This window comes from Vicia villosa, unplaced genomic scaffold, assembly GCF_029867415.1.
Source record: "Vicia villosa cultivar HV-30 ecotype Madison, WI unplaced genomic scaffold, Vvil1.0 ctg.000306F_1_1, whole genome shotgun sequence".
In the NCBI taxonomy this organism is placed as follows: Eukaryota; Viridiplantae; Streptophyta; class Magnoliopsida; order Fabales; family Fabaceae; genus Vicia; species Vicia villosa.
In genome coordinates this window covers 578,398-600,010 of record NW_026705134.1, presented here as the reverse complement: position 1 = coordinate 600,010, position 21,613 = coordinate 578,398, and the positions used below count along the sequence as shown (strand labels likewise).

The following is a 21,613-nucleotide window of genomic DNA, read 5'->3' as shown; positions in this document are numbered from 1 at the left end:
TTTCCAATAATTTATTTGATTTTAATCATTTTTAAATGAATTAAAAATTCATATAAAATCAAATAAATCATATAATTTCGTGGGAAAGAAATTTTGGGCCTTTGGATACTTGGGGATCAAGATTGAACCAAAATAACTTGGGCCCATTTGCAAAAAATTTCAAGTCCTTTCACATTTTTTTCTCTAAAATAACTCAACTTTGACAAAGCCTATATCTCTCAATATTTGAGATATGGAAGTGTTCTAAGACTTTTTAGAATCCTTAGAGAGTCCTCTAACCAGTGTCTTTGGTCTCATATCAAAATTATTTTCCATGATCATTTTATGTCCTTTTGAAAAAAGTGTCTTTTTGTTGACTTTTGAAAAGGACCTATAATGTTTTGGTCCATATCTCTCAGATGAAGCATTTTTAGACTTGGCATGTGGGAGACAAAATTGTAGAGAATCAAATTTCCTTCAAAATGAGCTTTGGATGGAAAATTTCTGATTTTCCATGTTAGAGTTATGGTCGGTCAAAGTTCAATTGACTTTTCCTATACAAAACCCTAATTTAGAAACCTTTTGATTTGTTGATTTTTGATCTTTCCTTGATGAACCATGATCAATTCTTGATAAAATGGTGAATGATACTTCAATATGAGGATCTTGACAAAAAATCAGGAGTTTTGACTTTACTTTGACCATAGTTAACTTTTAGGTTAACTTAGTCGACTGTTGACTTTCTGAACAATTGAGTGACCATTCCTTTGAATTGAGCCTTGATACTTGTCATAGAGATAGTGTGAAATGTATTGAACCATATGAGATGCTTTGGAGCCATCACTACACCAAACAAGACCATAGACAACGCTTTTTTTGGCTTTAGACAGCGCTTTAAAGTGTTGTCTATTCCAGCGCTGCTGTAGGTAAAGACAACGCTTCATTTTCCTTTAAAAGCGCTGCTAAAGGCCCCCTTTAGCCAGCTCTTTATCTCTGAAAGCGCTGCTAAAGGCCCCCTTTAGCCAGGGCTTTTTCCTAGAAAGCGCTGCTAAATGCCCCCTTTAGCCAACACTTTTTCTCTAAAAGCGCTGTTAAAGGCCCCCTTTAGCTAGCGTTTTTCTGGAAAAAATTTAAAAAAGCCTCTTTAGGCAGCGCTTTTACTGTATAAGCGCTGTCTAAAGCCCCATTTAGCCAGCACTTCTCGTTTAAAGCGTTGTCTAATATCCACGGAATTTTTTATCTAATATTTACATCAGGTTTTCACAACGTTTGAGATTTTAAATAATGAAGAAAATCTAGTTAAATGAATTGACCTTCAGCATAATCAATAATATTTATGCACATTGAAAGGCAAATATAATAGTGGGAACAAAACTAATATAATAGTAAAAAAGGACCTTGTTCTATGATTTTTAACTGAATTAAGTATTTACATAAATATGACCATTAATGTCAACAAATAAATAATTATATGGCCTTTGGTATCTTTGTTTACAGATACCAACATCTCATCACTCTCAACTTCCAAATATATCACAATGGGTTTAACTTGGGATAAATATTTCCTTCTACAAGTATCTTCTCTATCTCCCATATTTCTGGTGTAGGTGCATATTTTCTATGGTGCCAGCATAAACTTCTTGCCTCCCTGAAAATTTCACGCTGTTAACAATTTTTGTATGATGAATTTGTACGAAAGCACCTGATCATAAAGCTATAATAATTAGTTCTTGTTACCTAAAAGTACGTATGGCTTCATGAATGTATAACTAGAGAGATTCTTGCCTACCAAGGTGTAAAACAATGCAAAAAAATTAAAGTGAGGGTCGCAACAAATTAGCACGAGTAGTTCTATGTAACAGCTTCTTTTGGCCAGCTAGTGTCTTGCATATTGAGCAATGTCTATTAAATCTACGATGCTGCAATTGGTTATTTCTTAAACATGTTACCTTAAACATAATAAACCACGAAGAAACTCACACTCTTATCAGAACCAAATAAAATTGTACCAAGAAATATCAGTAATAAATAGGACCCATGTGGTGTTAATTCAGTTAAACATAATAGTTAAATACATTTTTATTTGTTGCACTCTCCCAATTTACTATGTATCAGAATACTACATATTTCACATGGACTTATTCTTTGCCATCCAAATTCGACAGAGAGAACTCAGTTATTACCGAAAATAGAAACTCATCCACCCAACAAATCAATCCAATAGTTAATCTCTAATCTAAATCAAATCCAATAAGATATAAAAAGTCAAAATAAGAAACTAAACACAGACCAAAATTTACCTAAATTTGCAGAGCCTTCAATCTAACAAATCACACAAACAACAATAAAACACAGCCCAATCTAACAAGCTATAGTATTAAAAGCCTATAACAAATCACACAGGCAACAATAAAACACAGACCAATCTCTTTTAATTAGTGTTTACTCCTATGTTCTCAAAGTTTTGTCATCTCAAATAAAATGAGCCATTTTGAAAAAAAAAAACAAAAATAGAGTTTAATTGTACTCTTAAATATACTTACAACTCTAAATGGTGTCAAAATACTCCACCAATACTGGTCCAATCATTATAAATTATTAGAGAGAAATTGGAAGTTCTTTTATAGTATTCTCGTCTGTATCTGCATTGGTGGTATAACTAAATCAATGAAAAAAGTTATGAATCGGTTCTAGGAATATAAAAAATTAAACATGGCTACATGTCGGACATGGGAACAAGATATACAGGTCATTTATCGAAATGATAGGGAGTCATTTCTTTACCCTATCTTGCATTTTATTCTTTTTTCAAGATGCAATGTAAATGCATCCAATAAAGTAAGTAAAACTATGACATATTCTACAAGATTATTCTGCAACCATATAATTAAAATAAGGAATAAGAACTGCTAAAATATTACATCAAAAACATCATTTTATTATCACATTCACACTCCATGCTTGTTTATTCATGAGAAGAAAACAATAAAAAAAACTGCACACTGACCTGGCCCTTGGCATCGAAAACTTGCCACTAGAGACCATCGAGATTGATGCGTTTAATCCCTGCTGCAGCTGTCTGAAAACACACCAGCAACATTTATTATAATGGAATTCTAAAAAATATACAATTTCATCCCGTACATCACATATTTTAACTAACCACATAACAAGATCATTTTCACAAACACTTGGCATGCATATTCGAATAAACTAGTTACAAAGGGAGTTTCAAAATGAGAGTTACCTTGAGGTTGAAGGAGTTTACCATCTTCATTTTCGGCTCTGTGTAGATATCCCCTAATTCATATCCCTTCATTTTCGGCTTTTTTTTTTTGTTGATCTTCTTCCTAGACAATTTTATAAAAAAAAAATTAAAAAAAAACTGTGATGAATTATGAAGGTGACCAAGTGTAGAATTAGGGTTATATAGAAGAGAAAAACAGAAATATAATTTATCAAAGGAACGAGTTGAACGAGAAGAACAACATACTGAAATTTTAGGTGCAATGGAACACGATTACAGTACCAAAATCAACAGCCATAACCGTGTCTTCTAATTTCAGCGGAATTTACAAGCAAGGAAAGCCGTCGCGTAAATTTCACCGAAAAAATGTAGAACGGAGCAACGAAATTTAGGGATTTGTATGAATGTCGTCGAATGTGTTAAATTTGAGAGGGGCAGCGGAGCACGGAGGTGCATGAGAGAAGAACAATGTTTTTTTGGGTGTTTAGGGTTTTTCTTTGCGTGAGGGAGAAGAGGAAACAAATCTGAGAATATAGAAAGAATGAAAGAATCTATTTTTTAATTTTAATTTCAAACGACTTTAGGCAGCGCTTTTCTCATATGCGCTGTCTAATGCGGGCCTTTAGCAGCGCCTTTCCTTATTTTCCTATATAGTTTACGTGTTTTGTTTTTTATTTCACTTATACCAGCGCTTTTGTATAAAAGCGCTATCTAATGTGCGATGTCTAAAAGCCTTTTTGGCGTAGTGCATTGATTCACTGATTTTCCTTTGAGTAAGTCAAACCCTAGTTTTAGAGCCTTGTGTAGGAGAATGTGTTTAGGAGATTTGTGTTTTAGAGTCTTGTGTAGGAGATTTAGTATGGGAAAATTTTGGGGTATGACACCATGTACCACGAAATTTTATGGTCCTCAATGATCCAAACCAAAGCCTCACAATTTAATTTGTATTTTTGGTATTTTACTTGATTTATTTGCAATTTAAATGAATAAAATTCAAATAAATAGAAATAAAAATGCCAAAAATACAAGTAGGGTTTTATAGGTTCTTTTTTTGGGTCATATGTATGTTTGAAGTCCAAAACCTGAGCCCATTAGTTCAAAAACACAAAATTATTCAATTATGGTTTCATGCACTTCTTGAAATTTGACCAACTTCTGAGCCTCACATCTCCTTCAATATTTATGGTATGAACATACTCTAGGACTTTTTAGAAAGCTTAAAGAGTCCTCTAAAATCTCCTTTTGGTTTCACCTCAATTGAGTCCACCATGTTCAAGTTATAAGCTTTTGAAGAAGATGACTTTTTGTTGATCTTTTTGGAGGACCTGTAATGTTTTGGCTCATATCTCTCAAATGAAGCATTTTTGGCCTTGGCATGTGAGAGACAAAATTGTAAATAATTCAATTTCCTTCAAAATGAGCTTTGGATGGAAAATTTTGGATGTTCCATGTGAGAGTTATGTTTGGTCAAAGTTAAGTTGACTTTCTCCTATATAAACCCTAATTTAGAAACTTTTGATTTGTTGATTTTTTATCTTTCATTGATGAACCATGATCAATTCTTGATCAAATGGTGAATGATACTTCAATATGAGGATTTTGACAAAAAATCAGGAGTTTTGACTTTACTTTGACCACAGTTGACTTTTAGGTCAACCTAGTCGACTGTTGACTGTTTGAATTATTGACTGGGAAATCTTGAGAATCAAAGTGTGAAACTTGGCATGAGGTTCTTTGAATCATATGAGAGGTTATGAGGTCCACTTGGGTTGTCAGAACTTGATTTTTCTCTGAAGAAATCAAAACCCTAGTTTGAGGGTTGTTGTTTAGGAGAGTGTACACTCAGTCAAGTCTTGAGCTTCTGATATTCAAATGAGCTTGAGTATGAAAATGTGGAGGGAAAATTTTGGGGTATGACACATTGTCACTTAATTGACTTATGGACAATAAGTTATTCGTTAATCCTTCTACAAGAAGTACATTAGTTTGGAGGGAGAGTTACCCATACTTATGGTTCCAAGGCCAATAATCTTGCCCTTCTGATCTCCTCCAAACTTGACTTCTCCGCCATACTTAAGCACCAGATCTTGGAACATAGACCTTCTTCCCGTCATATGTCGCGAGCACCTAGAGTCCAGGTACCATGACATTTTGTACTTTGTCTTCTTTGCTGCCAAGGATATCTGCAACAGAAATTATCTTCTCCTTAGGTACCCACAATTTCTTGGGTCCTTTCTTGTTAGTTTTCCTTAAGTTCTGATTGAACTTGGGTTTAGCATAATAATTAGCAGGAGGGACAACATGATATTCTTTAGGTTTGGCAGCATGATATTTTTTAGGTTGTGTCACATGCTTCTTGGTGTGTGTAGCATGAAAGCTTTGTGCATGTGAAGTGAGCCTAATATCATGAGAGTGGCCATATTTGAACTGCTCATACAATGGCTTGTATGTGATTTTTAACTCATCAATAGATTCAAATTTATGTGGTATATCACCCTCATAGCCAACGCCAATCCTCTTGTTTCCAGAAACTCCATATATCATAGAAGCAAGGTGACTTATGCCAATACTTCTAGATAGAAACTTTCTGAAGCTCGAGTCATATTCTTTCACAATATGATTGAGGCTAGGATTGGATTTTTTTGATTCAGAAGGAGATCCAATGTCTTTGGATAATTTTAAAACTTTTTCCTTTAATTCAGAATTTTCCACTTCCAGCTTCTTAGTTTCAGATTCAAATAGCTTTTTCAACTTTTTGTATTTGATACTAAGATGAGCCTTGAGTTCAAGAATTTTAGTTAAATTGGAAACTAACTCTTCTCTGGATAGTTCAGAAAATACCTCTTCAGAATCTGATTCTGATGTAGATTCTGATCCATCATCCACTGTGGCCATCAGTGCAAGATTTGCTTGTTCACCTTCAGAGTCTGATTATGATTCTGATTCAGAATCATCCCATGTTGCCATAAGGCCCTTCTTCTTATGAAACTTCTTCTTGGGATTCTCTTTCTGAAGTTATAGACATTCATTCTTGAAGTGTCCAGGCTCATTGCACTCATAGCAGATGACCTTCTTCTTATCGGATCTTCTGCCACCAAAAGATTCTCCTCTTTCAGGCTTCTTTGAGCTTGTGAAGTTCTTGAACTTCCTTTGGTTGCTCTTCCAGAGTTGATTGACCCTTCTGGAGATCATGGACAGTTCATCTTCTTCTCCTGATTTTGGTCCTTCAGAATCTTTTTCTTCAGTCTGAAAAGTGTTAGTGCATTTTTTATATTATATTTTAATGCAATAGACTTACCTTTCTTCTAAGGCTCATTTACATCCAGCTCTATCTCATGGCTTCTCAAGGTACTGATTAGCTCTTCTAAAGAGACTTCATTCAGATTCTTTGCTATCTTGAATGCAGCCACCATTGGACCCCATCTTCTGGGCAAGCTTCTGATGATATTCTTTACATGATCAGCCTTGGTGTAGCCTTTGTCCAGAACTCTTAATCCAGCAGTTAGCGTTTGAAATCTTGAGAACATCTTCTCAATATTTTCATCGTCCTCCATCTTGAATGCTTCATATTTCTGGAAATGCTTTGGTCTCCTTGACTTGAGCATTTCCTTCATGGGTCATTTTCAATGACTCATATATATCATAGGCAGTTTCCATCTTAGATATCTTCTCATACTCAGCATGAGAGATAGCATTCAGCAAAATAGTCCTACATTTATGATGATTCTTGAAAAGCTTCTTTTGATCATCATTCATCTCTTGTCTTGTGAGCTTTACGCCACTTGCTTTCACTGGATGTTTGTAACCATCCATCAGAAGATCCCATAAGTCACCATCTAGACCAAGAAAGTAACTTTCAAGTTTATCTTTCCAGTATTCAAATTTTTCACCATCAAATACTGGTGGTCTAGTATAACCATTGTTACCATTTCCATTGTGTTGCTCAGCTGAGCAAGATGTAGATGTATTTGTTTGATCTTCACCAGCCATCTTTTACAGAAGCATTTTTCTCTTCCTGAATCTTTTCTAAACACGGTTAAGTGCTTGCACCTTAGAACCGGTGCTCGGATGCCAATTGAAGGATAGAAAAACACTTAGAAAGGGGGGGTTTGAATAAGTGTAGCTTTAAAACTTGTAAGATAAAAACTATTTGCACAATGATTTTTATCCTGGTTCGTTGTTAACTAAACAACTCCAGTCCACCCCCTTGGAGTGATTTACCTCACCTGGGGATTTAATCCACTAATCACACAAGATTACAATGGTTTTCCACTTAGACACTTCTAAGTCTTCTAGAGTATACTGATCACAACCTGATCACTCTAGGAACAAACTGCTTAGATACCCTCTAAGACTTTCTAGAGTATTCTGATCAACAACCTGATCACTCTAGTTCTTACAAATTAATGTAAACAAATTATTTTAAGAGTTACAATGTTTCTTAGATAAGCTAATATCACAACTGTGATTTTCTCTTAAGTTTAAGCTTAGTCTCACTAATATATTACAATAGCAATGTAGTGAGGTTGAAGATGAAGTTTGAGAGCTGGTTAATTTGACAGCGTTTGCACAAGAATATTTGTTCAAGATTCGTCACATAGCTTCTCATCAGAACTTCAATATATAGGCGTTTGAGAAGATGACCGTTGGGAGCAATTAATGCTTTGCGTATTCCGTATAGCATTGCATTTAATGTTTCACTCTTTTGTCAACTACCTCGAGCCTTGATTTTGCTGTGACTACTGACGTTTCCTTTAATAGCTTCTAATGTTCCTTTTGTCAGTCAGTGTAGCATGCCATCTTGTACTTGCTTCTGATCTAATGTTTGTGTAAACAACGTCTGAATATCATCAGAGTCAAACAGCTTGATGCGGAGCATCTTCTTGTCTTTTAACCTTGAAGTGCTTCTTAGCGTGATACCATGAGAACTTCAGTGCTTCTGCTTCTGATCTTAAGTTCTTCTGATGCATCCATATACCATGTTCTGATTCAGCTTAACCATCTTTTGATGTCATGCCAGACCATGTTCTGATGTTGCATGCTGAACCTTCAGAGTCAGTGCTTCTTGCGCTGATCTTGTGCATACTCTTTATGTAATCCTTGAAATGGAAATTGCGTAGTATTAGAGTACCATATTATCTCATACAAAATTCATATACATTGTTAACATCAAAACTAAGAATATTGATAAGAACAAATCTTATTCTAACATATCGTACTTAGCCAGAAGGAGATTCCTATTCTGGATGTTGAAAGTGATTCTCCGACTCTTGACCGTTTGATGGAGCTCTTGAGGTTCTTCACTAGTTTCACCAACTTTGTTCTTCCCTTTTGCATTTCTTGTAGCTTTTGGTGCCATGGTTGAGGAAGGATTTGAGAGTTAGGGTTTAGGTTTGGGATTTTTGGATTTGGAGAGTGGAGGAAGATTTGAGTGAGATATGTGAAAGAATGGAAGATTATATAGAGGTTTGAGGTAGTTGGTAATAAAGATTTGTTGGTTAAAGTGAGATAGTGGAGCTTTTAATGGGGTTTGACAATGGAGGTGGAAGGGTGTTTGGAGAAGATGAAGATGAATGTATGTGAAGAATGAAAGTAAATGTGTGGTTGAATAGATATAAAGTAATACGTAATAAGTAATACGTAACAGCCATAATAAAAGCAAGAAAATTTCTGAAAAAGTACATGGGAACCTGTTTCTCTCTACATGGAACCCGGTTCCCGAGACACAAAAAAGTTACGCTTCTGGAATTTACTACGGGGAACCGGTTCCTCCTTACATGGGAACCAGTTCCTGGACAGAAAAAGTCCAAAAACTTGATTTTTATGAAATAGAAAGCATATATATCACATAAAAACATCAAGACATAATATATAAACATAAATAAAGCACTTTTTGACACACATGAATTTTTAGAAATGTGTACCTTTGATTTATGTTAATGAAGAAAACAATTTAAATATCACCTTCATCTAAAATTCCAAGCTCTCGTAGAATTTTGTAAAACGATTATTTTGGAAGAGGCTTGGTGAAGATATCTGCAAGTTGGTTATGAGTATCCACAAATGTGACTTCGACATCTCCTTGAAGGACATGGTTTCAGAGAAAATGATGTCGAATGTCTATGTTGAAGGATAGAAAAACACTTAGAAAGGGGGGGTTTGAATAAGTGTAGTCTAAAAACTTGAACGATAAAAACAATATGCACAGTTATTTTTATCTAGGTTCGTTGTTAACTAAACTACTCCAGTCCACCCCCACAGAGTGATTTACCTCACCTGAGGATTTAATCCACTAATCGCACGGATTACAATGGTTTTCCACTTAGTCCACGACTAAGTCTTCTAGAGTATCCTGATCACAACTTGATCACTCTAGGAACAATTGCTTAGAAACACTCTAAGACTTTCTAGAGTTTCCTGATCAACACGATCACTCTAGTTACAACTTCTTAGAAACACTCTAAAACTTCCTAGAGTATTCTGATCAACACGATCACTCTAGTTCCTTACAACTTAATGTAATCAATTAAGAGTATTACAAATGATTCTGAAAAGCTATAATCACAACTGTGATATTTCTCTTATGTTTAAGCTTAATCTTACTAATATATTACAACAGCAATGTAGTGAGCTTTGATGAAGATGAAGTTTCTGAGCTTTGATTTGAACAACGTTTCAGCAAGTTAATATTCACATAATAGGTGTAGAATTGGTAACCTTGCTTCTCATCAGAACTTCATACTTATAGGCGTTTAAGAAGATGACCGTTGGGAGAATTTAATGCTTTGCGTGTTCCGTACAACATTGCATTTAATGTTTCACGCTTTTGTCAAATACCTCGAGCCTTGTTCACACTGTGTCTACTGACGTTGCCTTTAATAGCTTCCAACGTTCCATTAGTTAGTCAGCGTAGCCTGCCACCTGTACTTTCTTCTGATCTGATGTTTGTGAATACAACGTTTGAATATCATCAGAGTCAAACAGCTTTGTGCAAAGCATCTTCTTGTCTTCTGACCTTGAAGTGCTTCTGAGCGTGATACCATGAGAACTTCAGTGCTTCTGCTTCTGATCTCAAGTTCTTCTGATGCTTCCATAGACCCATGTTCTGATTCTGCCTTGACCATCTTCTGATGTCTTGCCAGACCATGTTCTGATGTTGCATGCTGAACCTTCTGAGTCAAAAGGTTCTGAGCGCTGATTTGTGCATACTCTTTATATATTTCCTGAAAAGGAAATTGCAATGTATTAGAGTACCACATTATCTCACACAAAATTCATATCCTTGTTATCATCAAAACTAAGAATATTGATCAGAACAAATCTTATTCTAACAATCTCCCCCTTTTTGATGATGACAAAAACATATATAAATGATATGAATTTGCGATCAGAAAGAGCAGACGGCTAAAGACAATTACACAGCTATTGCATAAGCATGTGAATATGTCTCCCCCTGAGATTAACAATCTCCCCCTGAGAGGAATAATCTCCCCCTAAAATAGATACTCGAAGAACTTTAATAAAAGACTCCCCTGATTATTTCAGTAGAGACATTCACATAAGCTTCTGTCTTCAGAAAATTCGTAGCTTCTGACTTCTGCTTCCATCGGACAGCTTCAGAACTTGAATTTCTTTAGATCCCTAGAACACTCACAGCTTCTGATTTCTGCTTCCATTGGACAGCTTCAGAACTTGAATTTCTTTGATCTTCAGAACATTCACAGCTTCTGATTTCTGCTTCCATTAGGACAGCTTCAGAACTTGAATTTCTTTGATCTTCAGAACATTCACAGCTTCTGATTCCTGCTTCCATTAGGAAAGCTTCAGAACTTGAGTTTCCTAGATCTTTAGAACATTCACAGCTTCTGATTTCTGCTTCCCTCGGATAGCTTCAGAGCTTTGAATTTCTTCTTACATCACTTCATGCTAGATTGTATCAGAACATTGTTGAATGTACCAGAGCATCATCAGAGCATCTCTACATCCTGAAATGTTACAGAACAAAACTAAATGACAAAAGTCAGCATGAATGAGTTAGATCATATGAACTGCTTCTGGTCATATATAATGTGTTTCATTAAATATATCAATTTGTTAGAACACATAATATGTATCAGAGCCATATGGAATGTATCAGAATAAATAGACATAATGTTTCAGATCATATTCTATCATCACAATATCTGAACATTCTTCCTTCTTGCTTCTGAAGCTTCATAGCACTCAGCTTGCTTCAAGAATCCAAGAACTTGCTTCTCTTCATGATCCTCATGATTTTGCTTCTGGTGTTGAGCCTTTTAAGATTGTCTTCAATCCTGCAAAAAAACACTTAGAAACACAAATCTTGCAAATTCTGTTAGTGGTGTAGGGACTTTCTTCCCGGTAACTGATAAAATTAATCAGATCATTTATCACCATTTTCTCCCCCTTTTTGTCATAACATCAAAAAGAATATAAAAGATTCAGATGTAAAGCAAGAGACAAAAGGAATGAAACAGAATAACTTTTTGATTGATTTGAACAACTGGATTACAAGAGAGATATGCAGATAAGCAGATGCAATCAATCAAAGAAAACTACAAGGACTCAAAGACTATAACCCTAGCTTAGACATAATCTTAGCTAACATATCATGAATCCCTGCGATGTCCTCAGATCGTCTAGCCATGAAAGCTTGAATCTCTGCATGTCTGCCCAGACTGGACTCCAAGGAGTAAGTGAAGGACAATTCACAAAAAGAGAGCTAATGTCTCAAATGGGGCTTTCCCTTAACATAGAAGTTAAGAACATGATGCTTAACTTCATCCGATATCTCAAGAAAGTCTTCTTCCTTTGAGTTAATGTTGATAACATCATCAAAGAGGAGATCTGACTTGAGATTTCTTGGAATCTTGAGAGATCCGTCTTGAAATCTATGTTGGTAACCCCTGAGATATGTTTCTCAATCTGGAACCAAACAGTTCTTCCAGCCGTCTTGTTCAAAAAGAACAACCACCCTTGAGCTTTAGACTTCGCATCTGGTTTGAAACCGAAAGCGTCCAAGTTATCACCGTCCACCGGGTTCATGAAGAATGTTAGGTTGAAGATGAATAATCTAGGGTTTATGTGAAATGCAGAGAATGGGAGAGAGAGAGAGAGAGAGAGAGAGAGAGAGAGAGAGAAAGAATGAAACGACTGAAGAATATAAAAGAAAAGAAATAAAAGAAGAAATGAATGTCATTTAATGTTGCGTGACGCGAGGGAGATAATTATGACAAAAGAAGTGATTAGCACAGTTACCTAAGTATGTGTCCCCTCAACTGCACGCACGCTTATCCAGAAATAGTGAACACGTGTTTACCATTCGGATAACCAGTGACAGCTGTTTTGCTTTAAAGAGATTCTGAGTCAACTTAGACAATGAAACGTTAGTAATAACAGAATCACTACTTCTAATTGATTTCAATCAGAACTTCTTATAAAAAATCCAGTCTCATTTCAGAAGATACTCATACATAAGATCTTCTCATCTTCTCAATCTGGGCATAAATCCTTACTGATATTCTTCAGAATGAACTTAAACCTATCTTCAGCAAGGGGTTTTGTAAAGATATCATCCCATTGATGGTCTGTATCCACAAAGTTTAAAGATATAATACCCTTCTGAACATAGTCCCTTATGAAATGATGTTTAATCTCAATATGTTTAGCTTTTGAATGTAAAATAGGATTCTTAGATAAACATATAGTAGAAGTATTATCACAAAAAATAGGAATGTTACTCTCATATATCTGATAATCTTCTAGCTGACTTATCATCCAGAGCATTTGTGTGCTACAACCAGCAGCAGCAACATATTCTGCTTCTGTTGTTGAGAGGGCAATTGTAGCTTGCTTCTTGCTGTACCATGAGATCAGATGACTTCCAAGGAATTGACAACTTCCAGAAGTGCTCTTCCTTTCTATTCTATCTCCAGCATAGTCAGCATCACAAAATCCTACTAAGTTGTAATCTTTGGATCTTCTGTAAACTATGCCAACATTAGTAGTACCTTTCAGATACCTCAGAATTCTCTTAACAGCAGTTAAATGAGATTTTCTCGGATCTGATTAGAATCTTGCACACAAACAAACACTGAAGAGAATGTCAGGCCTAGAAGCAGTTAGGTATAGAAGAGATCCAATCATACCTCTGTACAACTTCTGATCTACCTTCTTACTTACCTCATCCTTACCTAGGACACATGTTGGATGCATAGGAGTTTTGGCTTCTTTGCTTTCAGAAAGATTAAACTTCTTCAGAAGTTCTTTCACATACTTCGTTTGATGAACATAAGTTCCGTCAGAAGTTTGGTTGATTTGAATTCCAAGGAAATACTTGAGTTCTCCCATCATGCTCATTTCAAATTCAGCCTGCATTGACTCTGCAAACTCCTTTCCAAGTGTAGCATTCAGAAGTTTGGTTGATTTGAATTCCAAGGAAATACTTGAGTTCTCCCATCATGCTCATTTCAAATTCAGCCTGCATTGACTCTGCAAACTCCTTTCCAAGTGTAGCATTAGATGTTCCAAAAATGATATCATCAACATATATTTGACATATTAAAATATCCTTTTTAAAGGTTTTACAAAAGAGAGTAGTGTCCACTTTTCCTCTAGTGAAACAATTTTCCAGAAGGAATGAACTTAAACGTTCATACCAAGCTCTCGGAGCTTGCTTCAATCCGTATAATGATTTCTTTAATTTAAAAACATGATTTGGAGACTTAGAGTCTTCAAAACCAGGAGGTTGATGGACATAAATTTCTTCATCTATGTAACCATTTAAGAAGGCACTCTTAACATCCATCTGATAAAGAGTGATGTTGTGTTGAGTGGCAAAAGAAATTAATAGACGAATAGATTCTAATCTGACCACTGGTGCAAAGGTTTCTGTGTAGTCAATCCCTTCTTGCTGACTGTAACCTTGAGCAACCAGTCTGGCTTTGTTTCTTACCACTTCTCCCTGCTCGCTTAGCTTGTTTCTGAACACCCACTTAGTGCCAATGATGTTAAATCCTTTTGGTCTAGGAACCAAGTCCCATACGTCATTCCTTGTAAACTGATTTAGTTCTTCTTGCATGGCAATTGTCCAGTCAGGATCTTCTAGAGTTTGGTCAATAGAAGTTGGCTCGATCAAAGAAACAAGACCTAATTGACATTCTGCATTGTTCTTAAGGAATTCCCTTGTTCTGATGGGATCATCTTTCTTCCCAAGGATCACATCTTCTGAATGAGCTGAAACAAGTCTGGGTGATCTTCTGACTATGGGCTCTTCAGAAATCCTGAGATTCTCTAAAGATGCAGCAATTTTATCTTCTGATCTATTGCTTCTGAGACTGCCAGCTTCTGCAGCTTTGCTTCTTGGTTCTTCTTCTTCTGATATATCAATATCAAAATCTGCAAAATTCTCAAACTGCTTTGGTTTTTCAAGACCAAGCTTATCATCAAACCTGATATTGATTGATTCTTCTACAATAAATGTTTCAGTATTATATACTCTGTAGCCTTTAGAGCGTTCAGAATATCCAATAAGGAAACACTTTTGTGCTTTAGAGTCAAACTTACCAAGATGATCTTTAGTATTCAGAATAAAACATATACATCCAAAAGGATGGAAATATGAAATGTTGGGCTTTCTGTTCTTCCACAATTCATAAGGAGTCTTATTTAGAATAGGTCTGATAGAGATTCTATTCTGAATGTAACATGCAGTGTTTATTGCTTCTGCCCAGAAATGCTTAGCCATATTGGTTTCATTGATCATGGTTCTGGCCATTTCTTGTAGAGTCCTATTCTTTCACTCTACAACTCCATTCTGTTGTGGAGTTCTAGGACAAGAGAAATCATGGGCAATACCATTTTCTTTGAAGAACTCCTCAAAGAATCTGTTCTCAAATTCGCCACCATGATCACTTCTAAACTTTATGATTTTACACTCTTTCTCAGATTTAATCTGGGTGCAAAATTCAAAGAACACTGAATGAGACTCATCCTTGTGTTTTAAGAACTTTACCCATGTCCAGCGGCTATAATCATCAACGATGACTAATCCATATTTCTTCCCTCTGACAGATGCTGTTTTGACTGGGCCAAACAGATCAATGTGCAAGAGTTCTAACGGCCTTGAGGAAGAGACAACATTCTTAGACTTGAATGCAGGTTTGGAGAACTTGCCCTTCTGACATGCTTCACAAAGAGCATCTGATTTGAATTTCAGATTAGGGAGTCCTCTGACAAGATTTAGTTTGTTAATCTGAGAAATCTTTCTCAAACTAGCATGTCCTAATCTTATGTGCCAGACCCATTGCTCTTCAGAAACAGACATAAGACAAGTCACCTTCTGATCCTTAAGATCTTGAAGATCTGTCTTATAAATGTTGTTCTTTCTCTTGCCTGTAAATAGGATTGAGCCATCCTTCTGACTTACAGCCTTGCAAGACTTTTGATTGAAGATTATATCATAACCATTGTCACTTAATTGACTTATGGATAATACGTTATGACTTAATCCTTCAACAAGAAGTACATTAGTTATGGAGGGAGAGTTACCAATACTTATGGTTCCAGAGCCAATGATTTTGCCCTTCTGATCTCCTCCAAACTTGACTTCTCCACCTGGTTTAAGCACCAGGTCTTGGAATGTAGACCTTCTTCCCGTCATGTGTCGCGAGCACCCAGAGTCCAGGTACCATGACATTTTGCTCTTTGTCCTCTATGCCGCCAAGGATATCTCTTCAGAATCTGATTCTGATGTAGATTCTGATCCGTCATCATCTATCGCCATCAGCACACAGTTAGCCTGCTCATCTTCCGAGTCTAATTCATCTTCTGACTCATCCCACGTTGCCATAAGATCTTTCTTCTTATGAAACTTCTTCTTGGGATTTTCCTTCTGAAGTTTTGGACATTCCTTCTTGTAATGTCCAGGCTCATTGCACTCATAGCAGACAGCCTTCTTCTTGTCCAATCTTCTGTCATCAGAAGATTCTCCACGTTCAAATTTCTTTGAACTTCTGAAGCCTCTGAACTTCCTTTGCTTGCTCTTCCAGAGTTGGTTTATCCTTCTGGAGATCATGGACAATTCATCTTCTTCTTCAGATTCTGATTCTTCAGGATCTTCTTCTCTAGCCTGAAAAGCGTTAGTGCATTTTTTAACATTAGATTTTAATGCAATAGACTTACCTTTCTTTTGAGGCTCATTTGCATCCAGCTCTATTTCATGGCTTCTTAAGGCACTGATAAGCTCTTCCAAAGAAACTTCATTCAGATTCTTCACAATCTTGAATGCAGTCACCATTGGACCCCATCTTCTGGGTAAGCTTCTGATGATCTTCTTTATATGGTCAGCCTTGGTGTAGCCTTTGTCCAGAACTCTTAATCCAGCAGTAAGAGTTTGAAATCTTGAAAACATCTTTTCAATGTCTTCATCATCCTCCATCTTGAAGGCTTCATACTTCTGGATTAGTGCAAGAGCTTTAGTCTCCTTGACTTGAGCATTTCCCTCATGGGTCATTTTCAATGACTCATATATATCATAGACAGTTTCCCTGTTAGATATCTTCTCATACTCAACATGAGAGATAGCATTCAGCAAAACAGTCCTACATTTATCATGATTCTTGAAAAGCTTCTTCTGATCATCATCCATTTCTTGCCTGGTAAGCCTTACGCCACTAGCTTTAACCGGATGTTTGTAACCATCCATCAGAAGATCCCAAAGTTCACCATCTATACAAAGAAAGTAACTTTCCAGTTTGTCTTTCCAGTATTCAAAGTTTTCACCATCAAATACTGGTGGTCTAGTGTAACCATTGTTACCATTTCCATTGTACTGCTCAGTGGAGCCAGATGTAGATGTGTGTTCTTCACCAGCCATCTTTTACTGAAGCGATTTTCTCTTCCTGAATCTTTTCTAAACACGGACAAGTGGTCCCTAATGGTCACTAGGGTCTACAGTTCCCACGGGGTATAAAGTGTTTGAGGCAACAAGCGTGCCAGACACAGTGTTCCATGAAAGAACCTCGCCCAATTGTGGTACCCCATGTTAAGCTCTATCATAGCAAGCGCTACGGGAGTCAACACGCGCATCCACGCTAATCCTATGTGTCACTGGCCTGGGTAGTGGGCCTTTTACCTCAAACAAACCCCCCACCTGCAAAACAAAGTAGGAAAAAAAGTGGCCCCCACGGGGACCCATAATATAGTCCAGATGCATGCGGAAAGTAAACATGATATGCAAACATATATACAAGATGTAAACATATAAATAAACAAAGAAACACCCAATAAACGAAACAAACAAAGGCTAGGATCGACTTGCTTAGGTAATCCCCAGCAGAGTCGCCAGCTGTCGCACGGCCGCGAAAAATGAACAGAGTCGCCACCAATATATTTATCCCATCAGGGAAAGGAATACCAGGAAACCTAACAAAGGAAGGAACAGGGTCGCGCGACCAGAGAATCAAGGTACGGGAGTCGGTTACGCAAGGGGAAGGTATTAGCACCCACCGCGCCCATCGTACTCGATGGTATCCACCTAAGTTTGTTTCTATCTAAAGGGTGTATACTATGTCTATCTCTACATACGAATGAATGCAAAAGCAATACGGGGAAAAGAAGGAAATATTTACAAATGTGCTCGTTCAAGCCGCGACTTGATGCCTACGTATCCTTTTCAGGAATCAGAGCGCCGTAGTTTGGCTCCATAGTTTCGTTTGCTTTTGTGTTTTTTAGTTAGGCAGTGTTAACGTTCACGCTCTCGCATAAGGGATCGACCTACGATGCGTGCGAGCGGAGATAACGGTGCCCTTAAGAGAAAGATATGAGAGAGAGTTTGAGCGTTTCGAGGAAATCCCTTAAGTAAGGGAAACTCGAGTTACTCTTTGGTTTGTGTCTTTTAAGATTGGGAACTTATGCTCGAATGGTTCCCTAAGGCAAGGGAGATCCAAGCACTCGAATGATTCCCTTAAGCAAGGGATATTCAAGCTTCCATTCCCTTTTTAATGATTTTCACTTTTTATTGATGTTTTTTAAGTGTTTTCTTTGTATTTTTTAAAGGGGTTTTATTTGAGTATTTACTAAGTGTTTTAGGTTGTAAAAGAAAAAGAATGAAAAAAGGGGGACTAGCCTAATTTCTAAGCCTAGGTTATTCTAATTCCTATTTAAGGACTAACCTAACATCTAAAGGGAAGTATATTGGGATCGTAATAAAATTCTATCACTATATCAAATGAAGTTATTTACAAGGAAATATTAAACAAAACAATTATACAAAAAGAAATTCAAGTAAAAAAATAGAAGGAAAAGATTTAAAATTCTACTTCAGGTCTTAGCACCTTTAAACAAATCTAATAGCATATACAAAAAGAAGCTAAGGCTATTGCATAAATGCAAGCCAAATTATGGACTATATTCACATGGTGAACCACTTAGAAACATACATTAATCGGGTAGAGAAAACTTAATGAAAATCTAATCAAAACATGGAATTGAACTTTTATTTTTTATACACAACATGATATATGAGTCTACTGACATCACAAAAATAATGGCAATTAAATTCTACTCCTAAGGCATTTAACAAAATTAATTTGTAAAACATACCAAACATAAAAGAGAAAATGAACATATGTGAGGAAAAGATTTATTAAAAACAGCAAAACGAATTTTAAAAATATACAAAAAAATACTAAAAATGTCTACACACATAAAACTACCTAAAATGTATTTTTATTGATTTTTATTTGAATTAAAACTGGTTTATGGATTAGAAGTTGTGGAAGAAACAAAATTAAAATAAAAGAGAATCTAGAGCAACCAGGGGGTGCATCAGTAACTGTTCCATGAACTAAATCCTAGTTAGTGCGCATTGGGCCCAGGATAAGGTGGTGTGAAGAGCGGAAATGCTAAGGCCCAAACCATGTAGGGAACTGTATGCATAAGTAATGAAGGGGTATGGTTCGGAAGTGTTCAAAGCCCAGACTGCATGGCCCAAGTCCTCTTTCTCTTTATCTCATTTTCATTATTTTCACATTGCAAGGTTTTTATTTATTTTTATGCTATAGTCTTTTATTAAAATATAACGTGCAACTAAAATAGAACCTGGCATCAATTGGTCAATTCCCATTTTAAATCACTACGAGACAAAAACAAACTTCAACCAATCAGAGCTTACCAACTTCACATTCTAATCATATGAGTAGTGACAAAAATGGAAAAAGAGAAATGCATGGTCTAATGAGAAGCTGCCACGCAGGCCTGCTAGCATGAAAACAAAAACGAAGCACCTATGCCGGAGATGATCTCCGATCATCTTCCCCGTCGTTTCCCGCCGGAGCAAACATGAACACCGCCCAGAAATTTATCAAACCAACACCACCTGACTCGGTTTTGCACACTGAGTATAAATTCGAGTCCTAAACTCACTGAATCTTCCCCTACGATGCTAACCGAGTCTCAACCTTAAACCATAACTACAAAAACTCAACAAAACACATGGGAACGAATCAAGAACATTCGTATACACTCATTGAATTCAGAATCAAGATTCCATTCATGAAATTATAAGCAGGATTCGAACGCGATGCATCATATAACCAACACGTGCACTATGAACCTAGTCATTTTTACTATAATGCTGAGATAAAGATCTAGGACTTACCTGGCGTCTGTCATACCCAAATTTTTGACCCCCCTGAGATGACATATCTTCAGGATTTTCATCAAGTCAAAGTAAGTACCCAGGGCAGTCTGACATTCAATCAAGGGTGTTCAAAGACAAGAAAACTCAGGCAAAGGATCAATCAATAGGAGGATTAGTCTCTAATACAATCATAAGACTCAAGAGTTTCATTATTTCACCCATGATTGATTAGACACCCAGTCATCTAAGTACAGAATTACTCATATCAACAGACTAGGGTTTTGAGCCTTATCAAGGACTAAAATCAGGGATCACCTTTGGGAAACCATAAAAAGCCCTAGGGGATCATTCAAAGACATCAATCATCTTCAAATAACTCATATGACAAGATCCACTGGACATCACACCTCAGTTCAAAGTCTACAATCATCATTTTCATCTGGTCGACAATTAGGGTTTTTGACCTAATTCACCAAGATAGTTGACTTTTAATCAGGGCATGAATCCAAAACTCAAGACATGATTCAAGAACCTTTACTACCTCAATATAATCCATTTACATCATTCATTTGAGGAGAAGATCTTGATTCTACACAAAAATCCAAAATCTCACCTTACTAGGGAAAAGTCAACTGTATGGGATCACCTTTGACTTTTAAGATTTCTGGTCAAAAAATGACTTTCAAGGATCAATATCATCAATATATGGATAGTAAAGTCATTTGACCAAAGAAATTCAAAGAAATTCATCAAGGAGCAAAAAGTCGGGAATTAGGGTTTTTTAAGGCATGGTGAGAACTCAAAATTTCACCTACACAACCCAAAAAACTTCCAACATGAAAGTTGTAGATCTTGCAAAATAAAACAACATCTTACAAAGGAACTTTTTTCAAAAGATCAATCATTTAAGAGTTTTTGAAATTTTGGAGTTCTAGGTCATAAACACTTAGAAATTTTTCTAAGTGTTTTAACCTAGTTTTCTTCCAACTTTGGCCTCATTTTTCACAAATTTGCCAAAGGATTTTGAAGAAACTCCAAACTAATGATTTGAAGTAGATGTTTAGGGCTTTCCAAATTGTGTTCATCCTTCTCCAAATTCATTTTGAGCTAAGAGTTATGCTTGTTCAAAGTTGGCCTCATGAAGTGAAATTATAGGTCATGTACAATTTGGAACTTTGCAATTTTGTGCATTTTGCTTCACTAAGTGATGCTACACGAACTCTAATACATCTGCAAGCATGTCATACATCAATTTCCATCATTGCATAAGGATTGGAGAATATTCTCAAAAACAAGAACATGTGATTATGTAATGATTACATTTGTGAATTTATGGCAAATTGGTGATTCATCAAAGGAATTTTCTCCCAACCAATTGGAGCTCATTTCTGCAGCAAATCTGTCCCCTAAGATCAAGCAAAACCGATGGCTAGGGAGTGGTATCAAAGAACTCATCATTGCACTTGGGATATTCTTTGAATTTCTTCATGGCTAAGAAACCAAAGTGACTTCATTAAGCAAGCTTACTATCGCCAATTGCTCAGCATCATTTTCCTATAAATAGAGGCCTCTTTCTCATTCAAAAAACACACCAAAGCAACCATATTCCTTGCTTTCTCTTTCTCTTCTCATGCTTATTGTTTTTCAAAGTTCTTTGGCAAGAAGAATCGTTTTCTTCAAACCAGAGCTTATCTTTGGAAAGTAAGCATTCTAACATCTCAAGG

At 36.3% G+C, this 21,613-nt stretch overlaps 1 long non-coding RNA gene across 3 annotated transcripts; it reads right to left on the bottom strand.

Annotated features, from left to right (window-relative positions):
• Positions 1-1,347: 1,347 nt before the first annotated feature.
• LOC131626576 (uncharacterized) lies at positions 1,348-3,749 on the bottom strand. Of its 3 annotated transcripts, XR_009291221.1 has the most exons (6): positions 3,473-3,749; positions 3,227-3,329; positions 2,987-3,058; positions 2,523-2,621; positions 1,717-1,764; positions 1,348-1,627 (listed from the first exon to the last, which is right to left on the bottom strand). It is a non-coding gene; the product is annotated as an uncharacterized LOC131626576 (long non-coding RNA). The 3 variants fall into 3 exon arrangements; XR_009291219.1 differs by lacking the exon at positions 2,523-2,621; XR_009291218.1 differs by lacking the exons at positions 1,717-1,764; positions 2,523-2,621.
• Between the last annotated feature and the right edge of the window lie 17,864 nt (positions 3,750-21,613).